This window comes from Ptiloglossa arizonensis, chromosome 2, assembly GCF_051014685.1.
Source record: "Ptiloglossa arizonensis isolate GNS036 chromosome 2, iyPtiAriz1_principal, whole genome shotgun sequence".
In the NCBI taxonomy this organism is placed as follows: Eukaryota; Metazoa; Arthropoda; class Insecta; order Hymenoptera; family Colletidae; genus Ptiloglossa; species Ptiloglossa arizonensis.
In genome coordinates, this window is record NC_135049.1 from 30,363,289 (window position 1) to 30,375,815 (window position 12,527).

At 48.9% G+C, this 12,527-nt stretch overlaps 1 protein-coding gene across 3 annotated transcripts in view; it reads left to right on the forward strand.

Annotated features, from left to right (window-relative positions):
- Nmo (serine/threonine-protein kinase nemo) overlaps positions 1-12,527 on the forward strand; it is a 243,305-nt gene that overhangs the window by 2,688 nt on the left and 228,090 nt on the right. The window lies entirely within an intron of this gene.

Below are 12,527 nucleotides of genomic sequence, written 5' to 3' on the forward strand. Positions count from 1 at the left end.
CGAAGAATTCCGTGGCGTCACCGCAGAATTATGGGCACTCGTTCCGTCTCATTAGTTCCCGACTGGTTTTCGATACGCGAAAAATTCCATTTACGTCCGTTGCAATTACAGAAACATGAAATTTTTATTCACTCGCTATCGTTAATATTCTACACCAGTGTTTTTTATATACAAGTATATTTCTTTTTAAAGAACAGTCTCAAGATACATGGAACGAATAATCTTCCTCCCGGATAGTTCAACTCCCAGTGGTTCGCGGGAAAATCAAGTTTGAGAAACACTGTTTCGACGTATATTGCGATCAGCTGGTAATTGCCACATTGAGCGTTATTACGACGCAAGATTTAATCCACCTTTATTTAACCAAAACAATCGCCAGCAGATGCTAACGGGTCCACTTTGTATCGAGCATCGTTTCTCCTTATTTTGTTTTAATCCGTACGCGGTCAACGCGCATTTGGGTAAACACAAACTCGCGTTTTGGCGAGGTTAATTCTTTCGCAAATACCGTCGGCACTGGAGTTTCTGTTTACGCGCGAAGAGTTTGCTTCCCGTTGTCAAGGGTACCCGCCGCTAACACAGTGTTTCGAACGCTTAAATAGCCATGCGTTATCTGGTCCACCTCCATTTTTTCCTTTTTTTTTCATCGACTGCGGAAGAATTCGCGGCGCTCTGCCCGGCCGAGTGGGTACTAAAATTACACCGCCCCCTATTGCCGTTAATCAAACGAGTTCCTTAAACCAATTCAGTTGCCACATCTTTCCGAGCGCAAGCTGCTCGCAGGTCGCCTCGAATCTCGCCAACGTTTGCGCGTGTGTATTTCCAAACAAGCGAACTTGGAATCCGCGTACGCTTCCGAGAACAACTACTTCTTCGCAACAGGGATAAGAGAAGGTTGAAGATCTCCGCATCTTATTTTCACTTGAGAAAGAGAAAAGTCGACTCTGTTGTCAAGGTCGTGTACCGATACGGCGGTATGTATTTATTACTCGGCTCGGTGGGTCATCGCGTTCTTCTTTCGGTTCGGTAAGAAAAAAAGTTGGTCGGGAATACGACGGTCGGTAACAATAGGGTGCGTGGCGTTTGATTTCTTTGTTTACCGGTACGGTGAAACGCGAAACACGCCACGTATCGAGGGTTTGCGAGTCTCGCATTTTCGTTTCACGGTGCACCGTATAAATCTCTCGAAAGGTCGCGATCGCGGTAACGCAGCACCGAAAGCCGACCACCGAAATAGAGAAGTCGAGGGAAATTACGAGTTCACCGGAACACGCTATAAATCGTTGGTGCGCGTAAACAGAATAAAGTTAACTAGAATCGTAAGATAACCCGGGATTACACGCGTGAAATATATCGCCGAGAGTCGAAAACGTCACTGGGGTCATTTGCATACGAGGATTTCAAGTGACAGGGAGATTCCATGAAATCGTTCCGAGCGTTGGCTGTGCGCGTGTGTAGACCGTTCGAAAATTCCCTAGATCCGAGCGTGTTCGTTCGTAAAGCGACGCGTTCACGTGAATTTTCCGCGTCGCCTTTGTGAGCGGAAAAGTGCACAGGAGGATTAGACACAATGGAAACTGCTCGGTTCCTTTTGTTTTCGCTTCCATGGGTATACCTGGCCGATAGAGGGACCAGGTTACACCGGATTTTCGTAGAATGCCGAGCATAATGTAAAATGACGGTAATTTAAGGACGAGGCGATAATTCTGGCGTGACCAGTGGTCGGTGTAATTACCGTTAGTTTACCTGGCTCGGATGTGGGACGGATTTCGTTGGTACGTACGATTCATTGTCAATCTGGAAACATCTGCCCATCGTTACGGGCTAACGATATATTATATTTTACGTTTTACAACTGCCGGTCAAACGATCGCAGTTTGCTTTCGATCATCGCGGGTCTCGTTGGCTTTCCGACGCCCCGTGTAGGTTATGCTCGTATTCGTTTTTCTGTATACACATTCCCTAAATTTATTTTGGTACTCCTGACGATGTATCGTTTAAACGATAGGTGTCTCCCTGCGGAAGATAATATTTTCTTACGTTGGTATTTGACTTCGCGTTAAACGAAATAAACGTAACGTTCGTTTTGTATTTTAAAGTGCCAGTTAACGTCGAATTCAATTTCCAACATCGGTAAATTTCTATCCGTTTCATCGTGTACGACGTGTGGCTGGATAAAAACATCGATTCGCTTCCGCCGATAGCGAATTGTTTTCTCGGCAAACAAAGCGTTTAATTCCTCGTTAAACGCGGCAGGTGTCGATTCGACGCCCATACATTGTTCAACAATTTCGACGAGTGCCTAAAATACTCGTAACGTCTGTAACACCTTCGGGACATCGCAGCTGCGAACGTTTAATTTTTATGCGATCGTCGTCTCCCCGAAACACTCGAGGTACGTACTCTTATTTCACGCAGACCGTCGTAAAAACCCACGTTCTCCCCTAACCTCGAATCGCGGGCCAGGAAAGTTCGGTCCGCGTCGCGTAACCGCGTAAACGTTGTCGTACGTTTCGGTTCCGATGAAAAGCACGATTGTTTCGAAGGAATTAGGGCTAACGATTCCACGGATGTTGCAAGCGAGAGGGAATTTCGTGTAAAAAAGCGCGGGAAATGTACACACGTAGCGGTTTTGGGAGGGTTAAAGGACGGGGCGATGGCACGAGTATGGGTGGGCGGGGAGGGGGGGGGGGGTTGCCACGACGACACGGCATTCCGAGATAAGGAGGAATCGTGACCAGATTGCGTATACGAGCTTTCGGGTTTAAACGAAGGATGCGTAGCGGTCTCACGGTGGTGCACGTTGCACAATATATTCGGCTTTAAATGACGCGCGTACGTCGTCTATGACGTATCGGGTATCGAAATCTGTGTCTCGTTTCGACGAGGTCTTAACGACTCAACCCAGATTTACAAACGCACCGACCAGGGAACATCGTTGGAATAATTGCACGCGCACTCGTGGCACAGGAGTATCTCGATTTGTTATACGCTCGAGTCCTGATTATCCGTACTCCCCCATTACATGCTAACGCTGATAAATCGACTCTCAATTATCCGAACGTGTAATTAGAGGTTACCGTGCTCGAGATATGGAAATAGTTCCGTACAAATAATATCGACCGAGTACACGGTTTTCGATTCCGCGGTACGAGTCGTGTTTTGCTCCCACAATCCTCCTCCCCTCCCAGCGGTCTGCCTCCTTCGCTTTTCCAACGTCTCGAGCTTTCTCGTCGGCTTCTGGGAACAATCGACGTTCTGCGTCATCGCGTTTGGGTGTTTAACGCGTCGAGTGGCGCGTCGATCACCGGCAACAACTGTCGGGGATAACCCTGGAACGCCTTTGCGGCATCCGGTGCGAACGGAGAGGTAACCAACCAACGACTCGCCGGGCAACGCGTGAAAGTGTCGCGCGTCTCGCGTGAATTTTTCAACCGCGCGCCGCCATATGCCCAAGAAACACTCGATACGTTGACTCTCGCAAGCCGGTGTTCACGGTCCGGATTAACGCCAACATATTGGAAACGACCCAAATATTCATCTCGTCTATTTACTCTCCCGTACGGTTATCGAAAAGATCTTCGCTACCGTTCAACGACCGGAAAAAATCGAACACAGTCGTGCACATCGTAGAAATATTCTATCTTTATTATTTCGCGTTACAAATACGCTCGAAACGTTTCTTACGTTTCTCGCGGATACTTGTCACCGTTTGTAGCGTCCAAATGTACAGTCCGACGCAAAGATCGTCCCGACTTCGGACCGCCCGAAACACAATCGGGGGAAGAACGCTGTAGAGGTAAGCGAGAGCGATACAGAATCTCGAAGCAGAATCTACGGATTCCGTATCAATTCGAAAACCGATGTCGAGATAGAAATTTATCACCCGGGAAGCACTCGTTCGCGTTTTCCTTGGATTTTTTCCCCCTCTTTTTGCTCGCGGCGATCGTCGTTCCAGCGAAATTACACTACCTTCTGTTTTTCATTTACGAGCACGCTCCCGGTGAAAATTATCCAGCTTCGCACCTTTTCGATCGGAGCTTCACTCGCGCGCGCGATCGTTCGATTATTTACCGCGCTCTTCCGCAACGGGGAAAATGAATAAAAAAAAAATACGTAAGAGCTGGGGAAAGAAGCACGTTTCCCGTTTATTTCAATTCGGACGATCGACGACGACGACGACAACGATCGTGGACGCGCAAGCGTCGACAATAGCGCGGGACCGGAAACTCCGGGCATCGAGTAACCGCATTTAAATGACAAAAAGGTTGCTGTTTACTCGGAAAGGGGGCATTAGTAACGAACGAGAGGGGGCGTAGAAACGCGAGGGGACCACCCACGTGCTCTCGCGGGGGACAGGAGGAAAAAAATGTGAAAGCCGCCGCCGCCACCACATACATTTTCACCTATTGTTACGCGACCGCCTTTTAGCCTCGCGCGTACGCCCCGCGAAGATACGAGCGTGCACTGCACGCGAGGATTTTACGCGCGTCGTTGTGGTCGCTCTTGGATATAAAAAAAATAACAATCGTAGAGTTTTCAGGGTCGCTGTTGGATATAAAAAAAATAACAATCGTAGAGTTTTCAGGGTCGCTGTTGGATATGAAAAAAAATAGTAATCGCAGAGTTTTCAGGGCCGCTGTTGGATATAAAAAAAATGATAATCGTAGTTTTCAGGGTCGTTGTTGGATATAAAAAAAAATGATAATCACAGAGTTTTCAGGGTCGCTGTTTTATATGAAAAAAAAATGATAATCGTAGAGTTTTCAGGGTCGCTGTTGGATATAAAAGAAATAGTAATCATAGAGTTTTCAGGGTCGCTGTTGAATATAAAAAAAAAATAATAATCGTAGACTCTTCAGGATCGCGAACGAACGATTATTTTTCGAACACGTTCCGTCAAGTGGGAAACAAAAACGCGCAACGTGTAACGTTCGCGCTTTTGTACGCTCGTGGATTCTGCACGGAGTGTTGGTTCAACGGGCGATATTAACGTTTCTTTGAAAATGATCGTTCCCTCGCGAGGAATTAACCGTTTGGCGTCGAGTGCCGTTCGCTGGTTTCGTTTCGAAACTTTCGAGTGTTTCGTCGAAATTAAATAAAAATCTCATCGTCGGGTCGCGTACACATTTCGAAATATCGATGGGTCATTCCAACCGCCGTTTGTCTTGGGACACCGTGAAAGCCAAAGGGTTCATTTTTCAATGTCCATTCGACGAACACTCGAAAGTACGTTTCACGAATTTACTTCTCCGCAACGTCTCGGTTAATTCGAGTCGAAAGAGTTCGCAGAGGGATGCATAAAGAAAAAGAAGAAAAAGAGGAACGCATTGCTCACAGATGACCAGCGCGTTGAATAAGAATAACGCGGGAGGTTGCTAGTTTCCAACCCTATTTTCACGTGCCAAAGAATCCGTCTCGTTCGTTTCATCGCGTATATTCGTCTCTCCCCGGATTGTTGCGCCAGTGGGAATCGGTTTAAGCGGATTACATCGCGAATCGGGTACTCGCGTTAGCTTAACACCGTCGAGAGACGAGCCACGAATCTCCGGGACAACGTATAATTTTATTTTTCCCGGGGATCGGCTCTCAAACGAACCATTATCGCTTCTCCGTTAAAAAGTTACCGGTTCCTTCGTCGAGGAAGAAGGATACCACACGGTGAGAAAAATAATTCGCGCTCAAAGGGTCGGGCTGGATCGATCGTTCGTTTACAGGTCTCCGCATCGGCTCGTTCGACGAAGCGATGTTCAAAGAGCGAAACAGCCGTCGAAAGATTATTCGAATTTATTTACAGCGCGCGTAGACTCGGATCGAATTCGCTCGGTGTTCGATGATTAGGTAACGCGCGTACTCGATCTGCGGGTGTTCGGACTTTCCGATTCCCTTCCACGAAAATAGATTTACGAAGTTGTACGCGCGAAGGACCGAGATCTAATAAAACATCCAGGCCGCGAGGGTGTTTAAATCATCGCGGTGAACGCTGTTAAATTTCCATAAATGGGAAAATCGTCCGGGGGTTTCGGCTACCGTGGAGAGATACGGCTGGCAATTTTTACGCAAGTTTCTCCATAAATTTTCGCCGGTTGTTTCTCGACCCGGCTACGAAGATCTCTTCTCGCGCGGTTAAGTCTCGCGAGCTTCGTAATCGGTGGACGGTTCGAGCTCGATAAACGTTGCACGCGTCGCGTTAACTCGATTTGAATTTGTAATACGCGACGAGGAGACGTTCGAGGCGGGATCTGAATAATGTTCTTTCGTCGAGTGTCCGTTTCCCGGTCTCGATTCGAACGCGTCGCGTCGCACCGGGCAGAACCGTACCGTGCGGTGCTAATTTTAAAGAAAATGCGTGTACGATCGTCTCGCGGCCGGCGAACAAGGAGTTAAGTAGTCGCGTTTGTGGACGATTCGTTGTCTCGTCGCGGGACGAGTTGACTCCGTTCGTAAGAGGATGAAAAGCGTTTGAAGAAAGAACGCCTTATCGGGAGACTTTTGTCGCCGCGTCGTAACGCGCATTGTTACTGCCTCTTGTTTTTCGTCGGACGATTCTTTTGTCTTCCGCGTCGAGCTCCGCGGCGGGGCGAGGAGAGGCGAGGAGAGGGACGAGACTCGGAGTTTCTGGCCAGGGATTTTTCTTCCTCCTTTGACGGAAGTTAATTTCAAGGTTCCGGGCGCGCGCCATCGACGAAAACTCGCACGAATTTCCTCACCGTGTCGCGTGCTTCTCGGGCCAGATATCGGTAGATCGCGAACAAAGGGAAGGAACGTCTCGCGATCGATTAAACGAGGAAGCGAATCGGACTTTTATCGCGGCGCTCGATTAAGGCGCGTTATCCTCACCGATACCGTGAAAGTACGTCGACCCAGGAATCGAACCGGCTCGATAGACCGCGTTTGGCGAATATTCGTCTCGACGAATAGTCATCGGTTATGGTTCTCTTATCGAGTCGCTCGTATTTGCGGATCGATTGCGTGGAAATATTTCTTCGAAATATGGGAGCACGGTATCGACGCGCTCGGGCAAATAACGATATTTGCTCCGTTCGTGGGAAAGATTTCCCAGTCGAGGGCAACGGCTATCGGATGAAAATTATATTTTCTTTGTATTCGTATTTTCGCGATAGTATTATCGATGGATCGCCGATATCGTTCCGATTGAATCGAGTCCGAACGCGACCTTGGACTCTTTTAAATCGCGCACGGTTGACGATTCCACGGGGCATGTTTCGAATTACTTGCGATTGAAAATACTTTGGAAAAGCTCGCACGACTCCGTTCCGACGATACACCTTTTAAATCGCGCACAGTTGACGATTCCACGGGGCATGTTTCGAATTACTTGCGATTGAAAATACTTTGGAAAAGCTCGTACGACTCCGTTCCGACGATACACCGGAAGACTTGAGAATACTTATTTCGAACGAAGCATGAACGCACGGTTACGCGAGTTCGTGTAACGCGAGTCTTGCTCGCTGTTTCTCCGTCTCTCTCGCTCTCGTTGTATCCCCTACACCGAGAAACGATACACGCGACCGAAAGCGCCATCTACTCCGCTTCGGGGCGAACTTGGCCCGATTTCCGAACGATCCCGGACTCGTTCGAAGACACAATCTCCGCGACTCGATACGTCACCGAATGTCGAACAAAACATCGTTTCTCCCCTCTTCGGCAATCTCGAGATTCCAGCTTTCGTCGAGGCAACGAGAGAGATTCCTCCGCGTCGGTGTTATCGCGAGGCGAAAAATTAGGGGGCGCGGGGGGATACGAAACGAGGAAAGAACGCGCGGTTGGCGCGCAATTAGGCGCGAGTCGAATCGCGTTTGTTTGCGCGACGGCGATAGATCGATAGGGACACGCGCAGGATTTCGAGTACCATTGTGGAGTTCTTGCCAATCGCTCTGCGTTTCAGAGTGCAAGAGAAAAAGAAAGAGAGAAAGACCGATGTACGCTCCGAACAAAGCGTCTCGACGCTTCTGCTCTTATCCTGCGCGCGAGCGATCCGCTCGGGTCCCTCGCGTGGGGAAAAGGCATCTGCGTTCTGCCGATGCCGCTGACATCGAGGGAATAACTTATGTCCGTGGAAACGGTCGAGGGCTACACCCTCCGCAACCCCCTACGACCCCCTACAATCTTCAAAGACTTCCCCCTGTTGCTGAATCGCTAATAGAAAGGAGATCTTCGCGGAGGGGAGGAACGCGGCGGCGACTTACGGTCGTTCAATTTTCGCGATGGACTTCCACGGAGAACGGTTCCGAGAAACGTGGAGGTGAAACGGGGACCGCGAGGGGAGGTGTATATTCATCGTTTTTACGAAACGATCGTTCATTTCGTGCGAATCGAGCAAGGTGACACGAGGCGGTCGATCGCGGGTCACCGAGTACGTTGCTGGTGACTCACCGATATTCGCCAAGCTCGAGAAAATAAGTCGCCGGTTATTTTTCGGGAGCGTTGCTCGTCACCGTGATCTATTTCGAACACTCGCGTTCGTAGAACGGACGCGTCACCTCTTCCCTCTAAGTGCTCCCGAATTGTACCGGCCAGGTCAGTGACGATTATCGTTGCCGATACACACTTTTCCCTGGAACTCGATACGAATTCCACGAGTTGGGAATAACGACCTCGAAGCGACCTCTCGGAACGTACGTACCTTTTCTCTCGATTTCCGTAATCTTGGTACCGTCGTTAGGATCCAGAGCACCGATAAACACCTCGATCGATCGCGATCGGTGGAAACACGGGCAAGGTGAATCACGGTGGTCGCGAATTTCGCAAAAATTCGACCAATCGGTGATAAAGGTTCACCCGTGGCACGATATTCGAAAGCGGGCAAGTTTTTAATCGCTTCACGATCGACTTCTTCGACAACGTCGTGAACCCGTGGCGGAGAAAAATCGGGTATTTTTGCCCCCCTGCGAAACGATCGGTCGATTTCTCGTGAATCGAGGGTGGGGGCCGAAGAGGTGGAAGACTCCTCACGTTCGAGCAGAAAATGATCGTTAAGCCGAGCACGGAGGCGTTCGCGAACCTCTCGTGGCCGTCTGCTCGCGTTCGAAAGACTTTCGTTCGGAATTATTCCGCTCGACCGGCCCGTCGGGTTTAATCGCCGAGGAAAATCTTGGCCGGCCGTCGAGGTGTAACGTTTTAATTGCGGCCCGTGGTTTCGGTAACCGTGGAAAATTAAATGGAAAACCCACGCTCGAGTATCACGACCGACGAATTGTCCCGAAAATCGCTCCCAACGAGTCGAAGAGCCCGATGATCGTCTCGATCTAACGCGATCGGCTCGACACGGAGACTCTTTGATCTTCCGAGGGAAGTCGTCCAGGAGACGCGATCAGTGGGGGTTTCGTTCGATAGAAAGAACACAGAACGCGCAAGGTGTTTCCCAACTGAGCGTACGACTCGAAGAGGGTTGAAAAAAAGGAACAAATACAAAATTCGCGCGAAGGCACCAGTGTGAGATTGTACGCGCAATTGTACACCGTTTCTTCGAACGTTCCCCGTTTACCCGAAAACGAAGCCTCGCGGTGAAAAACGTTGGTATATTCTCGATATATATTTCCACTTTCGTACAACTCGGAATCACCACCCTGTACACTCGAGTGCCATTAGCCGCGCGACTAACGTTCTAACACGGAGTTAAAACGGTTTAACGATCGTTGTTTCGAGAAAAGGAGAAGCACGAAAGGGTGGGCAGAGGGTTAGGGGGGAAGAAAAGTATCCCGGTTACGGGCAGAGCCCGACATCACGGTAGGGACGATAGCATCGACGATGCGATCCGGACGTCTTGATCCGCTCGATGTAAAAGCGTGGAACGGGCGTAGGTACGCGGGTAAGCTACCTACGTGCGCAACTCGACGTGGAAAATAATAAAATTAGCGGTGCGCTCGTAAACGGGACGGCGGGGGGCCGAGGAGTGGTGTTTCCGTAAAACGGTCGCTCGATGAATATGCGTCGCGTTTTAAACGAAACGCGCAGAACGGAACGATTCTTTATCGACGTTTTATCGTCGGCGGAGGTTCTCCTTCCGTCTCCGCCTCTGTTACGACAAATCAACAGGCCAGTCAATAACGGGTCACGAGCGCCCGCGCGTGTATCGGAGCGCTCCCCGTATAAACATAAATCCAGACGGTAAACCGCGCTCGAGGAGGCGCGAAAAGCGACCGAGTTAATGACTAACCCGATGCGGATGCCGCAGTAAACCAGACTTTTAAAACGGCTGAACGTGCAACGGAGTAGAGAGGGGCAGACGGTTTATCCTAACGATCCGTTCTCGCGGGATATATAACACGGAACGTCTATAGACTCGCATCCTGTCTGCTTCGGTTTCTTGGCTCGTCTTCCAGACATTTTTTACACCGTTACCCAAATTTTTAACGTCGGAGACTCGCGCCTTCTGTTTCTCATTTTCGTCTCTTTCTTCCCATTAATAGTTTCTTTTTTTCTTCTTCTTTTTTCGCTTTCTCGTTTCTTTCTTCCATCGATATAGAAACCTCTCGATAGGACGGACGAGCCGTGTAATCCTATCGTGCGCGTCGCCGTGTTTAATTTTCCTTTATAAACGTTCCACCGGGCACCTCGACGAACGAAGATGGGCAGCTGTCGGCAGTCTCGTGGACTAATGAGCCGTTCGACGACAGTTGCTCCCGAGATTTCAGAGAAATACGGTGTTCCATTCCTCGTCCGCTAATTTATACAGCCGATAACGTCGCGGCGTCGGTTACGACGTGTTCCTTCGAAGCGACGTTTATTAGAACGCAACCACGTGTTTCTATTTTTTTTTCTTCTCCCGTTCCCTTCTTCGTTTAACCTACCGTTTTTTTTATCGTCGAGACCCCCTAACGTCCACCCGTTTCTTCACAGAACTTACCAAGAATCGAGTATCTTTCGTCGCGAGTTCTCTCCGGTTCTCTTTAATTTCGAATCGCGTCTCTCTAATTTTACACCGATATTTCGACTCGAGGTCGGTGTCTATCGATCGAGGAGGAATTTTGATGGATTCTGGCCAATCACTATTTCGAATTTCCCCGTTCCGTGTTCGATGTTCGATCGTTCCCCAGATCGCGTTAAATTCGCGCCGAATTCGTTCCCTTGTTCCTCCGCTCTCTCGTATCGCGAATTTCTCTCCCCTTTGCTCCTCTTCGTGGCAGATTTTTCCTCCCGTTCTGTTTCAGTCTGGCGCGCGTTTCTGTGTCCTCTTCGATTCCTAGGTGGACTCCCTCCACACGTTCGGCCGTGCTTCCCTTCTCCGCACACGCGTACGCCGCGCGCTTATAATATGTACGTATATGCATGTACGCGCGGAGTGCAAGGTCCTAGCATTGACTCCGGACACGCCATTGGAGTAAATTGCACAAGCGGCTCTCGTTCACCGACTCCGCTTCTGGCCGACGCGGTGCGCTCTAACACGCGGGGATTCGTTCTCGTTTCGATGTGTGCCCACGCGTGTCGCCGGTTATTCTACCGGACGATTAATCGCGCTCGCGACATTGAAGTTTCGGCCGTGCACCGAGTGACAACACCGAACGGACCCACCGCGGTGTCTTCGACAATGCGGAACTTGTTAACGTTTCACGGTCGCGCGACGACCGTCTTCCTTTTTCACGCGGCCCTACTCGCCATCGTTTCTCGCTGGATGTGTACCACGCTAGCTCGGTTAACTGGATAGCGAAGCGAAGAATCTTAACGGTGACACTGTTTTTAATGTGTACTACACTACCTCGGTTAACTGGATAGTGAAGCAAAGAATCTTAACAGTAATACTGTCTCAGATGTAGAATAAGTTGTCCAGTAAGTTTTCTTGATCGATAAAACTTATCGAGTAACCTTGTACAACACTACCTCGGTTAACTGGATCGTAAAGCAAAGGAATTTTAACAGTGACACTGTCTCCGATGTGTGCAACACTACCACTTAACTGGATAGTGAAGCAAAGAGTCTTAACAGTGACACAGTCTCTGTATGTACAACGCTACCTCGGTTAACTTGATCGTAAAGCAAAGAAATCTTAACAGTGTCTCTGGTGTGTACAACACTACCTCGATTAACTGAATCTTAAAGCAAAGAAATCTCAACTTCACTCGACGGTGAACGTATTCCTATTTGTCTCTAATAAGTGTCTTCGAAGTAAGATAGAGAAAGGGCAAATTAATTTACGAGTACCATTAGTTGTCTATTTCGAGAATTGTTCACGAATACTATAGGCAAAGACACCGTTGATAATTAGGTAATTTTATAAAGAAACTCGAAACAGGGCGAATCGATCCCTTCGGTAGTTCTAGCGTTACAAAGACGAATTGTAAATTTAAATCGTTCGTTGGCTTTGTACTCGTAAATAGAGAGTCGCGGTCCTTTAACTGGTATCGTTATCGAAGTAAGTATGCGCATTGCGAGTTCTGGAATCCTCCCGAATGATGAGAACGATCGTGTTTCTAGAGCGACGGTGTAAATGTTTATATTTCCCTCGAATAATTCGACTCGACGACCACGAGATTCGTTACTTAGGTATGCATCGAGCAAAGCGTGTA